This window comes from Cupressus sempervirens, chromosome 11 (assembly GCF_028749045.1).
Source record: "Cupressus sempervirens isolate cs-2001-9-10 chromosome 11, ASM2874904v1, whole genome shotgun sequence".
Classification (NCBI taxonomy): Eukaryota; Viridiplantae; Streptophyta; class Pinopsida; order Cupressales; family Cupressaceae; genus Cupressus; species Cupressus sempervirens.
The window spans coordinates 158,584,963-158,597,067 of NC_143128.1; positions in this window are offsets into that span (position 1 = coordinate 158,584,963).

Consider the following 12,105-nt stretch of genomic DNA (forward strand, 5'->3'; position numbering starts at 1 on the left):
CCTCTAATCATATTTTCAAAATCAAACAACCAATATTACAAAGATCCACCAATTTCTCAATAAACCCCAAATCGGGTATGTCCGAAATAGTGCCAAAAAATTCACAACTTCACAAATAATTAATAAATCTAAAAATGGAAAATTTAAAAGAAATTTCAGCAGCATAATGGCCTAAAAAATGAAATTTTCATATCTATATAGCATTTACACAACAGCTCCCAAACGTAGGACAAAAACCATGCTCATCGGGCTCCCAAAATTAACACAAAAAAGCTCGAAAATACCACAAAAACACAAATAATCTATCTCAAAAGTTTAACCCCATCCTAGTACATATATTCATCTTTATTTTAACATCTTAAATTCTTAAATACAGAAGAAACCCAAACTAATATGAAATACTCAACCAAAAACACCAAACTCTTACAAAAAAAACACACTCGAAAACCCACAAATTTGCACTGTTCAGCACAAGGGCAAACTCTACATGAGCTTGAACATGGAATGAATTCAAACTCCCATCCTTATCCTTCTTGAAAACCTACAAACTCTCTTCCTTGGGTATCCTTCTCCATAGGTTTGGTAGCCTCTGAAGAACAACAAAGGAATAAGCGAAAATCAAGTTCTGGAATGAGCCCAAAATGCCTCTAGACCCCTTAAAAGAGGGCATAACCCTAACTCACGTCCAAGAGGGGTTAATAAAATATAATTTAATAATAATTTTTATTTATTAGTCCATTGGTTTCCAAAGATTAGCCCCTTTTTCCGAAATTTCATCTTTTTGGAGCCTAGATGCCTTAGCAAAGTTTATTATTTTTAATTATTTGAAAAGGGGACATGACAAGTCCTCCCCTACCAAATATTTCTTTTCCTCAAGAAATGAAGGTTGGAATTATCAAGAATATGTGCTCCTTCCCAAGTTGTATCATCTAGTGGTAATCCTTTCTATTTCATCGAATGCTCTATGATGCTCCTGTTTCTCAATCTTTTCTCTCTTGTATCCAAAATCTCTTCTGGTATCAAAACTAATTTCCCTTCATCATCAAGAGGTGGTAATTCTTTAGATACTATGGTTTTCTCGCCTAGAACCTTCTGTAGGCAAGATACATGAAAAATATTATGTATTTTACTGTTTGGTGGGAGCTCCAATTCATAAACTACCTCTCCTACCTTCTTGATGATCTTATAAGGCCCATAGAACCTTGGCTTGAGTTTCTCTGCCCCACTCCTCTTCAAGGTGCTTTTCTTATATGACTGCAACCTAACAAATACCAAATCTCCCACCTCAAAAGATCTTTCAATCCTTTTCCTATCAGCATATAACTTTTGTTGGTTCTGTGCATGTTGTAGATTATCCTTGAGGGACCTTATTATGTCTCAGCATTGCTTGACTAAATCACTTGCTGCAGGTACTATGCTATCAGAAAGTATTAGATCAACAAAGGAAAGAGCATCATAACCATAAAGATCATGAAAAGGAGGCTTACCAATAGACATGTGATGAGATGTATTGTAACAATACTCCCCTAGGTGTAACCATTTCACCCAAGCATGTTGTTGATTTGAAACATAGTTCCTCAAATATCCCTCTATCCATTTATTAACTATCTCTGTTTGTCCATCTGTTTGAGGGTGATAGCTAGTACTGGGAGTGAGTTCAGTTCTTGCCAAATGAAAGAGCTCCTTCCAAAAAGAGCTGAGGAATCTACTATCCCGATCACTAACAATGTTTCTAGGCAAGCCATGTAATCTAAAAATTTCCTTGAAGAACAATTTGGCCACTTGTGATGCGTTGAAATTAGATCTAATAGGAAAAAAATATGCATAATTAGTTAGTCTATCTACCACCACATATATGCAATCCTTACCTTGAACCTTGGGCAACCCAGTGATGAAGTCCATGGAAATATTTTCCCATTTTTGTTCAGGAATAGGAAGTGGCTGCAACAACCCTACAAGAAAATTTTGCTCACTCTTGCTTTGTTGGCATACCATACATTCCTTAATGTGTTTAATGACATCCTCCTTCATACCCTTCCATGAAAAATGCTCTCAAATTTGCATGTATGTCTTGAAGTATCCCTAATGACCAACCAAAGGTGTGTCATGAAAGGCCCTCAATATTCTCTCCTTAGTTTTTGATCCTGGCACTAAGAAGATCCTATTCTTGTAATAAATCAATTCATGAACAACCTTGTACCTGTTATCATCCACTAATTTTATCCAAAATCTTAGTGGCAAAGGAATCTTTAGCATACTCTAAAATTATGGAGACTTTCCAATCAGTAGAGATAGATGTTAAGGAACACAAAGTGGGGTTTCTTGAGAGAGCATCAGCAACCACATTATGCTTTCCTTTCATGTATTCAATATCAAAATCATAAGCTTGCAATTTGCTTACCCATTTTTGTTGACGATCATTCAAATCCCTTTGGTTCAAGAAGAACTTGAGGCTATTATGGTCTGTCTTTACAATGAATCTCCCACATACCAAATATTGTCTAAACTTATGAAGTGCATGCATAATAGCCAACATTTCCTTATCATAGATGGAGTAACCTTTCTCTGATTGATTTAATTTTCTACTCTCAAATGCTATTGGATGTCCCCTTTGAGTTAGGATAGCCCCTATACCTTCTCCAGAAGCATTACATTCAACAAAAAAAGGTAAAGAGAAATCTGGAATTGCAAGCACAGGGCATGAACTCATTACCTCCTTAAGCTTATCAAATATTTTTTGTGCCCCTTCTATCCAAACAAAAGCTCCTTTCTTTGTCAAATCAGTCAAGGGGGCAGCAAGCTGAGAAAATTCCTTGGCAAATCTCCTATAGTAGCTACACAACCCGAAGAAACCTCTCAACTGTGTAAGATTAGTGGGTGGAGGCCAATCTAAAATTGCCTGGATTTTTTGTTGATCAACCTGTACTCCTTTAGAACTTATAATATGTCCCAAATATAAGATCTCTGTGAAACCAAACTCACATTTAGATAGCTTAGCATAGGAGGATTGCTGCTTCAAGATTCCCAAAATAGTGTCTATGTGCTTTAGATGCTCTTCCCATGTTTTACTGTAAATCAAGATATCATAAAAAAAAATCAAAATAGATTTTTGAAGATGCTGGCTAAATACCTTATTCATACAAGATTGGAATATTGCAGGTCCATTAGTGAGGCCAAATGGCATAACAAGAAATTCAAAGTTCCCATAATGACATCTGAAAGCAGTCTTTTCTACATCTTCATTCCTTATTCGGATTTGATGGTAACCTAATCTTAAGTAAATTTTTGAGAACTATACAACACCATGTAACTCATCAATGAGTTCATCTATGCGTGGTATGGGATACCTATTTTTTATGGCCTTCTTGTTTAGAGCCCTGTAGTCTGTACACATTCTCATTGTACCATCCTTTTTTTTGATAAGTACCATAGATGATGCAAATGGACTAGAGGTAGGCCTTATGAATCCCATGTCCAAGAGTTCTTTAATAGAATTTTTAAATTTCTTCCTTATAACCTCTTGGATGGTAGTATGGGGTTGTTATAACTAGTTTGGCACCCTATTCTTACTCTATAACATGCTCAAAACCTCTATCTGGTGGTAATCCTGGAGGCAAGTCATTAAAAACTATACTATGCTTATCAAGAATATTTTGAATTTCAAAATGGAAATTACCTTCACTCTTTGGAGAGCTTGTTGGATGGATTATGACTCCTGCTACCCATGCTACTTGTCCTCTTCGAAAAGTCCTCCTCATCCTCTTTGCAGAGACTGTCTTAGGTGCTCCATTCAATAAGCCTCTCAATATGACTTCTTTCCCATTGGAATGAAATTTAAACTCCATAGTTTGATGGTTCATGTAATAGCCTCCAATAGAGTGCAACCATTGAATACCCAATACAAGATCTATCTCCCCAATACCAACCACATAGAAGTCATCACATAACTCATAATCTCCTAAGGTCATCTTGAGTTGTTTTACCACCCGTGTGCAAGGCATAGTGAATCCATCAGCTATAGTAACATTGAATCCCTCAAAATATTTTTCTTTAAGCCCTCTTTTCATGACAAATCCCTCATCAATAAAATTGTGAGTTGCCCCACTATCAAGAAGAACTATCAACCTTTGCCTTGGCAGTACCCCTCAAATTTGAAAGGGATGGTATCTTGGAACTCTTGATAATGCTGCTAAAGTGCCATCCTTGTTGATTTCTTTTTCTTTCATTGTTCTACCTCCTCCTTAGTGTCATGAAATTCCTCATGGTCATCTGAATCAGATTCTAAAGCAACTTCAATATAGTGCACTTGACCTTTTCCCAAACATCTGTGTCCTAGAACCCATGGTTCTCTACAAGTAAAACAAAGTTTTTTCCTTCGTAATTCACTCCTAGTCTCTTCATCTACCTTCTTTTTTGCCACATTTATCACATCTTTTGGTGGTAGTGTTGAGAAAGTCTTTTTCTGAAAATTTCCCTTATGTTTCCAAAAATTTGAGGGTTTTTGATTAGTGACTGGTTTCATAGGGACGCAAGTTTCAAGTTGTAAGCTTCTTTTGATAGCTTCCTGTAAGGTTGAGGGTGAGAAAGCCTTAACCAAACCCTTAACAAAATCTTCTAAACCATCAAGAAAAAGATAAACAATCCTCTTTTCACTCATATCAAGTACCATAACAGCCACTTTTTGAAACTCTTCGATATACTCATTAATTGATTTGGTTTGCTTCAACTTTGACAATTCTTTAAAGTACTCTTCATCATCCTTGAGGTCAAATCTATCTATCACTCTTCGACTGAAATCATCAAATGTAGTTACCTGATCATGACCTTGAGTAGTCATTCCATGATACCACCAATCATAGGCTACATCTTCCAAGTGTAGACTTGCAAATTGAACAACATCACTCTCCTTCATGGGATTAAGTGTGAAGAAAGTCTATAATTTTTGTAGCCATGCTCTAGCTGAAATTTGATTTGTTCCATCAAAAGTAGGTGCTGTAAACTTGCTTATTTTATTTTTGAGCTCTCTTCCACTTATGTCATGCTCCCTCCTATTCTCTTTCTTGGGCATCAAAGTGTTCATCATATCCAAATATTCTCTAAAAAGAACCAAACTACAAAAGTCATCATCTAAGCCATTGTAAGTAGCTCTTAATGCAATCAAGTTACCTGTAACCTCTTCCACGGGATTAAGGGCTAGATTCGGTATTGGTGGCTCATCTGCAAGCAAGAAAATAGTTTTGGTTGATTTAGATGGTGTGGATTTTAGATTTCTTGGCTCCTCTAAAGTGCTCCCTTTCTCATTAATAGATGCAACTCCTTGCATTTTTTTTGTCAATATTCGCAAAGCCTCTCTAGTTTCTGCCAAACTATCCACTATTTTCTTCTGAGTATTTTGGACATCTTGGAAGAATTTCTTTGCCATCTCATCTGGATCAGCCATAATTTTCCCTTCCTTGGATTTTGTACTTTTATTTTCAACTGGAGGTTTGATCAAAATTTCTTTATTCTTTTCTCTCTGCAAATATTTTTTTTCTCTTTCACTTAGTTGCATGCAAACTTCTACAAACCATCAAGCTGGCAAGATCATAGCTCTAATACCACTGAAATGTCCCTTTCTCTCATTTTATATGATATTTCAAGCATATAATCAGATTTTCAAAATCAAACAACCAATATTACAAAGATCCACCAATTTCTCAATAAACCCCAAATCGATTATGTCTGAAATAGTGCCAAAAACTTCACAACTTCACATATAATTAATAAATCTAAAAATGGAAATTTTTACAGAAATTTCAGTGGAATAGCAGCCTAAAAAATTAAATTTCTAGATCTATATAGGATTTACACAACAGCTCCCAAACGTAGGACAAAAACCATACTCATCGGGCTCCCGTAATTAACACAAAAAAGCCCAGAAACACCACAAAAACACTAATAATCTATCTCAAAAGTTTAACCACGTCCAAATAAATATATTTAGCTTTATTTTAAAATCTTAAAGTCTTAAATACAGCAGCAACCCAAACTGATATGAAGTACTCAACCAAAAACACCAAACTCTTACAAAAAAACACACCCGAAAACCCACAAATTTGCACTGTTCAGCACAAAGGCAAACTCTGCATGAGCTTGCACATGGAATGGATTCAAAATACTATCCTTAGCCTTCCTAGAAACCTAAAAAATTCCATCCTTGGGTCTCCTTCTCCATAGGTTTGGCAGCCTCTGAAGAACAACAAAGCAATAAGCGAAAATCAAATTCTGAAATGAGCCCAAAATGCCTCCAAACCCCTTAAAAGAGGACATAACCCTAACTCACGTCCAAGAGAGGTTAATAAAATATAATTTAATAATAATTTATATTTATTATTCTATTGGTTTCCAAAGATTAGTCCCTTTTGCCGAAACTTCACCTTTTTGGAGCCTGCCTGCCTTAGCAAAGTTTATTATTTTTAATTATTTGAAAAGGGGATATGACATAGATGCAATTTTGGCATTTAAATATTTTCATCTAGACTAACAATATTATATGATGAGTTATTCTTTTCATCTTTCATTTTCTTTCATTTGTAGTGCTCCTAGTCAAGACTACTTGAGTTGTAGTAGGTGATGGGTTGTCCTCACTTGATATTTCTTTTACTTCAATTCTTGAAATAGAAATGGTAGCACTCGACACTACATTTATTTGTACTATTTCTTCTTCTTTTTTATGTGGTTTGGATTGAGCTATAGTAGATTGATCTATATTTAATTCATAATCTTATTCCTTTTCTTCTGTCTCCTTCATAGATTCCTCAACCTTTATTACTAGATTTTTTTAATTTGTGAGGCATGTTGTTGCTGTTGCTCCATCTTCTTTATTTGTTCATTTAAATCAACAACCTATACATGTACTTCTCTTTCCTTGGGATAGTCCCTTTTTTTGTAATATAGGAGTGCTAGGTATAGTATCATGAATGAGTGATACATTGTCTTATGAAATCGGCACACTTGAACTTTCTTCATCACTTTGATCATCCTCTTTGATTACTATGTCCATTTCTTTCTCTTATTTTTATTATTTTGTGTTGAATCAATAAATATTCTTCTGTAACAATTCATTTTGCTGAAAAAAACTCAATTTTATTTTGTAAAATCATAAATATTCAAAATTTAGGAATAAATTGGTTTCTATACTTTCCAAAAAAGTTTCCATCCATTTATTTGTCAATTCAAGCATAATCTTGATCAATGTGTCTTTTCTAATTTCCTTCTCATCATCAATTGCCTCTTTCCATTTTCTATCAAGTCTACTATACAAATAATTTGGAATCTTATTCTCCATTTCTATAGGTACTAGTTTATTTTTACCCATAATCTCTATCATAGCTTCCTTTACCTTAGATTTATCAACATTAATCAATATATATTTAAATCTTGAGAGGTTTGTAGAGTTTTCTATGTTGGCACATACCTTGTCAATATTTCTAGGCTTGGTATGCACAATGACTTGGTGATGTCCAGGTTCATTAGACTCACTTCTCTCTACATATTCATCTTCAATATCTTTCAACTTCACTATTGTTCTACTTTTTTCCTTTCCCATAGTGGTTGAATGTTCTTTCTTTTCCACACTTGTGCCTCTAGGTTGCTTGTGCCACTAGGTTTTGTGATCTTAACCACTCCTATCATGATTGGTGCCTCAATACTTGCTAGTGGAGTAACCCTGGTCTTTGGAATTTTTGGTATAGGAGGATAGAGGAGATTGGATTCCATATCCTTTTTAATATTTGTCTCATTAGGCTTATTATTTTTAATTGTTTTATCCTTCTTTACTGGTGGGGTGACTAATGCTAGGACTTTTCCCTTTTTCTTTATATTCTCTTCATCTTCCTGAACATCACAATCATTTTTCCATCTTCTCCAACACCTTGTGTAACCATTAATGGTTATTTCCATTTTCCTTCTATGCTTAGTTTCTCTTCTATATCTTCAATCATTTCATTTCTCTTCTTGTCTGTAGAGGCACTCTTGATATCAACTGTAAATCTAGCTTTTCCTTCTTCAAAATTTCCAAAGGGATCAACCTTTGTATCAATTTCTTGCTTTAGTGGTGTAGTAATACTTACACTCATATCATCAATTTATATTTCATAGCCAAAATGTTTAAGCTAGGATATCATTTTTTTAATTGCCAAAGAAAATATGTTATGTGCATCAACTAAGAAACATACATCATTATAACGATTTTCTACTAGGGATGCTAGAATTCTAAGTCTCTTTTCTCATTTTTTGTTTGAACTCTTCAAAACATCCATCTAGAATATTTTCAAAAGATTCTCCCAACTATGTTCTATACTCACCAATTTTCCCTGTAACAAGTTTTTCTTGTTCGCATCTAACATTCCCAAGAACTAGAAAATAGTTCTTAATATAAAAGAAAATACACATAATCAATTATTAAAACTTAGACATTGAATTCTTCACTTTCCTAATTGATGTCAAGTTCTCTAATAGTTACATTTTTAAAAAATCTTGGCAAGATCATATTCATGATCCTTCTTTACTATCTTCCACGACTGATCATTTGTCATACCTAACATACTATTCATTCAGCTTGACTGATAAAACTTATGAGAGATTACTCTTACATAAATTATGATTATTACATCTGTGATGTTGGAAATTGACATGCCATGTCCATTCCACTTGGCTTTGGTATTAGCTTCATCAACTTCTTTTCTTTGGCATTGCATTATCTTATTCTAATAAAATGTAGGGTAACTAATAATAGCATGTATCACCTTATTTGTGATCTTAACTAGTCTATTACCTAACCACAACTCCATATGATTAATTATGCTCAACATAGCTTTAATCCATTTAATTTTGAAATTTCTTAAAATTTCTAGGGAAAAAGTTAACCCTTTTATTTCTAGAATTTTGAACTCATCCTTCAATATTCCTTTGTCACACAAATTCTCATATGTCATACAAATTTCATAGTCTCCAACTTTTCCAATGTACATGTAACAACTCCTCACATCATGAATCATAATGGCTTTAAGTGGTATCAAAGGTAAAACTCCCATTGAGTCTTGTTTCATGGAAATCTTAGGAATAAGATGAACATAGGTAAAGGACAAGTGTCACTCCTCACCAACTAAACATTACTTATCTCTTTTATTGTGGATGATGAAGATGCCATTTTATTGCGTTATATTTTTGAAAATTTTCTTTCTGAACATCTTGACACAACTTGAAATCAATACTCAGTCATACTTTCTCTTCAAATTTATTCTCAACTACCTTATAATTGCTTCACAAGTTCTCAAATCTCTCTATGCTCTCACAATTTGAATGCAAGGTGTGTAAAATACCTTCAAATTCTTGATATATATCTCCATTCATTCAAGTTAGGATCTCTATTAATTTTGTGTTCTTTGTTAAGTGGAATCCAACTATCTTGGTCGATAATACACTTTTGAACTTTGTCTCCATTCTACATCTTGTTCAATGCCATCTAACTCATCTTATACATTAGTTTTTTATGGGGGCAATTGGTCTCTTTACTTGAGAGTAATAGAACAACATTTTTATAGGTACCTTCATAAGAAGAAGTATCTCTATGCTCATTATCTATTGATTTAGAGAATCCCATGGTTCTATTTCCCAAAAAAGCTTTAGTATGGCTGTCCTTGTCAATTTCTTAAACACCCAAAGAAAATGTTTCATCTCAGCATTTTCCCATCTATTGACCCACCTTGTTGTTGCATGTAGCACTGGCCTAGAGAAGCTTTGTAATGTTGATTTCAATCTTCTCATGACTAATTTGATTAGAGCCTATAGCATTCTTAGTCTTGGACTAGGTCACTTATTTTGACCTTTTGGAGGAAGTTCATCTTAAGATCAAGTTGTAGAGGTTAAAGACAAAGCCATTGATAATGAATACCAGTAAAAGGGGTGGTCAAGACTTGGGTTCAAGTAGAGGTGAAAGACAAAGCCATTGATAAGGCCAAAAATAATTTTGATCAGACAAAGAATCTGATAGATTGGAATATATTTGCAGTATTAACCTCATAATGCAAGGTTGAGGATGAAAAAAAGATGGTGATATCTCAACTTAAGACCTTAAACAATATATAAAATAAGCCTTTCAATACAAAGACAATAAGTTCTCCTTGGATAGTAAACAATGAGGTAAAAATAGTAAGGTTAAAGTTGTTAAATTTGATGAAGACACTAGTTTTGGCAATTGTCTTGAAAAATGTTGAATATGTTGTGTTCATGTCCCCAAGGAAGGGAAAAAAAAAATTTATTGATAAAGGTAATTGGTTCAAAGGGATCCAATGTATTTTAGATTGAGTTGCCACCAAATATTGCAACATTATCTATTTACAAAATTGAAACATAGACTACTATGGAAAAAAATTTGGAAAGGATTATAGTTTAGCCTCCCATTAGAATGGTAGAGATTAGAATGATTTAGGATAGTAAGAAAATGAAGCATAAAAATAAAGCAAGTATCCATTTGATTGACAACTTCTGAACTAGTTGAACTAGGAGGCAACATCATCACTATCAAACAAAGTCTCTACACCAAACTCAAGGGAATTGAGTTTTCTCAACAAAGGGAGTATGGTGCAGGAGCACCCTAATGATTGACAATGAATTTTGGATCATAGTTAGTATGTTTTGAGTCATGATAGTAGTAAGGAAATAGTTATTTTAATTAATGTAATTTTGTGCTCAATCAAAGACCCTAAAGGTGTAAAATTACATGCAAGACAATAGATGGATTAAAATGTAATGTTAATATTCTTATTGTAAGAAATTAGACCTATTAAAGGTACGAAGTAGGCATAAAGTAGCATAAAGCATAAAGAATGTATAAGGTTGCAAAATGTTGCTATGTTGTCAAAAATATTCCTGACAACATTTTCCTGCAAAAGGGTATTTTTGGAATATGAAGGGTTGTCAAGCTTGTATGCTTGGATGTGAGTCTTAGGAAGTTATAAAGTCATTCTCATTGTATATATTTATGCAATCTATATTAATGAATAGTGGGAGAAGAGGGTAAGACATAGAGTGGTGCATGAATGGAAGTTGACTAGCAAGTTGACAATTTTGGGCATGGTGTAAATTAGTATTTTCCTTACTATAGATATGTACATTTCTCTTGATCTTGTGAATGTTATTGGTTTAAATATTTTAGTAGAGTATGTACATACCTTTTGGTCATATAGGTTGATCTTAATCTAGGTATTGAAGAATTGTTATAGGTACTGGCCTATGATGAGATAGTAAACCAATCAATGCATCTTTTCATTTTCTGTCCACCTTGACTCTACATATTGTGTGTGTGAGTTTAGAGTAGGATTAGATATACATTTTTTTATTTTTTTGTTACTTCCCACAAGTTTTTTCCATTACCAAGTTTGACTTCTTGTTGAATGAAAAATATAGTGAACCTATATTCAAGAAAATGAGACATAGGTTGGTTTAAGGTCTATGTGTGTGTAAACAACCTTACATGCATTCATGTATTATTGAAGAACCCATTGGAAGAGTTGGGTAGGAGAGATAATGAAGACTTGGTGACATTTTCTAAGAATGGTAGTGGATCCTTCATGGAAGCAAGCGTTTGAATGATAAGTGATCTCCATAGTGACTACGACAAAAAAAAGTTGGAATTTTGAAGGAATTTGATAAGGTAAATCAATTTCCAAGTCTATTTTTTGAGTTCTTTGATTTTTTTGTGAGTTTGAAAGTTATAGGTGCCAATTAGGTCTATTTGCCCAAACTAGGGCCTACTGAGTAGCTGTCTTAAAGAAGAGTTGAAGGGGCAAGATTTTGAAATTTTTTAGGGATCAGTGATGCCTTGGAAATTATTAATTTTTTTTATAGAGAGGTGTGGAAGTTTCAAGAAATAGAGAAGAAAAATAGTGAAATAGGGATACTAGAGAGAGCCCTCATTAAGTCTGTATAATAGTTGTTGTATGGAGCCCACTAGAATTGAAGAAACTATATGAATTATTATAATCACATTTTTTGTGATCTATTAAACTCGTTGGAAGAATTTGGGGTGTGTATTTCATGAAATATCCTGGGGCTGTAAGGGAG